The sequence below is a fragment of the Mastomys coucha genome, unplaced genomic scaffold, assembly GCF_008632895.1.
Source record: "Mastomys coucha isolate ucsf_1 unplaced genomic scaffold, UCSF_Mcou_1 pScaffold16, whole genome shotgun sequence".
Lineage (NCBI taxonomy): Eukaryota > Metazoa > Chordata > Mammalia > Rodentia > Muridae > Mastomys > Mastomys coucha.
In genome coordinates, this window is record NW_022196898.1 from 86108486 (window position 1) to 86112073 (window position 3588).

At 42.9% G+C, this 3588-nt stretch overlaps 1 protein-coding gene across 2 annotated transcripts in view; it reads left to right on the plus strand.

Moving 5' to 3' along the window:
- Window positions 1-3588, plus strand: part of Tspan5 (tetraspanin 5) — a 166444-nt gene that overhangs the window by 29439 nt on the left and 133417 nt on the right. The gene's annotated exons all lie outside the window — the stretch shown is intronic.

A 3588-nucleotide genomic window follows, 5' to 3' on the forward strand; every position in this document is an offset into this window, starting at 1 on the left:
CCCCACTCCCCTACCCCCCAAGCATTCACTTTAGTGATGTTCATAGAATGTGTTTGTCTGTGGCTCTGAGATAATTGGGTTGCATCTTGTACTGTGGGAACCCATGGTGAGGGGAGGGCAGACATGTGACTACACACACAGAAGAAAGTGGTGTGTAAGCCTGAGGGTGGGGCAGAGGTGAGCGCTCAAGGCTGCGGCAGTTGAAGGGCCCTTAGGGATTTGCTGCACACAACCTTGGCCACGTTTCCCCATGTGTTCCAGCGGCCTCTAATAGCTACCGAGCTTCTCTTGAGGGTCTTGTTTTCTGTCTTCAGCTTTCTTTTCCTTCAGTCCCTTTGCGAGCTCTTCCAGCCTACCCTGGGTGTGCTCTACTGGAGCTCTTACACTGTCCCGTAGATACTCTGAAGCCACCGTTAGTTTCCTTGCTAACCTTGACTGTAACTCACAGAAGGCAGGCAGTCACATCAAACGCAGTTAATACAAATGGCAGGCTCGATAGGGCCAGATAGACCACAGTGACAGACCTTCAACACCACTCTTAAATATAGCGATGTGTGTGATTTTTTTTTTTTTTGAAAACCTGGTGCATTTTGTAGGCCTGGGGAGGTGGCTCTGCCAATAAAGTACTTGCCTGGCAAGCAAGAGGATGTCAGTTAAGCTCCTGCTGCTTACATAAAAGGTCCAGTATGGCGGCATGTCCCTGCTATCCCAGCACTAAGAATAAGACAAGGGGATCGATGGGGCTTAGTGGCCAGCCATTCTCCAGGTTCAGCATGAGAACTTACCTGAGAAAATAGGTGGTGAGTAAAAGATTAAGGCATCCAGCATCAACCCATGGTCTACACACTCTTTCTCTCTCTCTTTCTCTCTCTCTCTCTCTCTCTCTCTCTCTCTCTCTCTCTTTCTCTCTTCCCTTATGTGCACACACACTACTGTTTTCGTTTTAGAAAAGCACAAACTTGTGGTGGGCAGCCCACCATCATTCACTTGATGTCCATTCTTCATTCGTTCATTCATTCATTCATTCATTCACAGGCAATACCTTTTTTTATAAGACCAGATTTTTCTCTTCAGAGATATTTTTTGAATCTTGGATATTTTTATTGCTCTGGGGATTTTCTTTTTAACTTGATAATTATTTTGATAAATCTTTATCACTTATATGGTGGCTTAGAGTTAATTCTTTTCTATTAAGTACCTTTTAGAAGATAAACCTTTTGAGAAATCACCACATTTTATTAATTACTTGTGAGACTTAGCAGCAACTTACATTGATAATAATGGATTGTGCTTTGGGTAGAAAATTCTTCTGGCTGACATACAAAGGTGGAGATGAAGATGTGTGCAGATTGTTAATATAGGCCAGTGTGTCAAGATAACTGAAGGCTGGCAGTAGTCTCTGTTGAGTTTTTTTCTTGTAGCCCCTAAGATGTGGTGGGTACAAGTTTGCACTTGCCAACTTGGAAAACTCTCCAGGTGGTCCCATGAGGTGCCTGAGGTATTCTTCATGTGGTGTGGGGAGGGCCTGGGCTACGGAAACATTGTGGGGCTTGTCCATGGCCATGGTTCTGTACCCACAAATAACTCCTCCGAAACTGAAGGTTTCTGGTTATGCCGTGTAGATTACAAATGGAAGATTTTGAAATTGTTAAGAAACAATAATATTCTTTTGCCAGTTTATGCTCAATGCTTCTTTTAAATGATATACGCGTTTATGATTGTTTAGTGTTACCTCTCTTTACTTAATTGTGCTAAACTGTACATAGCTGTGATGGTTAATTTCGATCCCATTTGAAAACAATGTTGTCACATTTTCATTGCTAAGAGACATTCAAAATATCATCATTTCCAAAGCAAAACCGATGCTTGTGAGAATGTCATGTGGAGAAATGTTAAAGTCACTTCTATTGCAATACTAGCCAACGTGTGCTCTCTGAAGCCTTTGTAGGATGGGATGTATAAGATACAGGTATTTCGGGGCCTTGTTTTAAGATCTAGGGTTGTAGGCCGCTGGAGGTGGGCAGTCCTGGGGATGTAGTCCTGGAATGCTGGGGATGTATTGTGGAGTTCTGGAGTTCATCAACTCTTATGCCTCATAGAGGGATGGTACTTTTCTCCAGTTGGTAATTGACGTGGGAATGTGTACATATGCTGCCAAGTCTAACCATTTTCTAGTAGTAGCTGGAACCATACATACTTTCAGTTCAGAATTTATTAATTTTAATACTCAAGAAGAAAGAAAATTCAAATTAAAACAAACAACATTAGACAGTCCTGGGGGTGGAGGTAGTCGACTTTGGAACCTTACTGTATCAAATCTGTGGACTGTCCTGTTGGCATTGTGTTTGGGTGCCTGCTTTTATTGTCCTTTGAAGGTTTGGCTGTACCCTGTGCATCTATGCCTTTCCATGGCTGCTTGCAAGTTAATTTTTTTTTTCCCTGAAAAATGTAAGTGTTCTCTTCCATTGGATGGAAGACTGGGGGCTTTTTCTGAGTCTCAGTTCAAGTGAGTAATAGCTCGGGATGTTTCTTTTGTGCGTCTGTGCTTTTCTGTTCTGTTAGGTAACGTGTACAGCTTGAGTTAAAGGGGTCGTTATCTGGGCCTGCTCTACATTACACAGGGTTCTTATAGCCTTGGTGTTTGTTGTAATGAGATTTGACCTGCCAGGGGAGCTGTAGATGCTTGGGCGAATGTTCAGTCCTTAATATTGGCATCTAAATTCTAGGCATGTTGCCTGCAACTTCCAGTTTCAAAAAATCTATGTCAATCTGTTCTTTTATAACCTAGTGCAATTGCTTCCCCCCACCCTGTTTTATATTTAATCATTCTCTGCGGCTCGTGACACCAGACCAGTCCAAAGATTTACTTTTTCTATTTCCAACCCCATCATTAATTTTATGTAAAAAGTATGTTTTGAGTTAGAGCAATCGTGGAGATCAGGCTTAGACTCTGTGGGGAGAGACGAGATGTCATTTACAACAGAGTTTATACAGATGGATGTTCTGCTATGTGCTATGTTCCCACTGTAATCCAAGGGGCTTGTTTGCATTTACGCTGAAAGAAAAAAATGACCATATTTGGGCTGACTCTAAGCCAACATGATATATACCCCAAAGTCTTTCCCAGAGGCAGGGGCGGGGGGCAGGGAGCAAGGTGAATGGAAACATTTGGAAGCAATAGTTTGTTCCCCTGTTTTCTTTGCGTTTCATTCAGAATATTTCATGCGTGACTCAAATTTTCTAGCCTTTTTTTTTTTTTCTTCTGGAAACAATTTCAAACTGAGAGGGAAGCTGCAAAGAGAAACGGAGCACTGTGTCCCTCCATAGGACTTGACTCCCCAGGTTAGACCTCACAGTGGCGGGTGTGTAGGATCGCACCTCATACTCCAGTCTCCTGCCTTACCTTGGTCTTCGTGAATTCTTCCTTCTTCATCTCTCTCGACAGTGGCATTTTTTGATTTCTGAGACAAGGCCTTACTCCTCAGCACAGGCTGGATGATTGCAACTCCCTGCGGCCTTCCTCAGCCTCTTGAGCGCTGGGTTTACGGTATGAATCAGCATACCTGGCCTTGGTTGTGATTTTTTTTT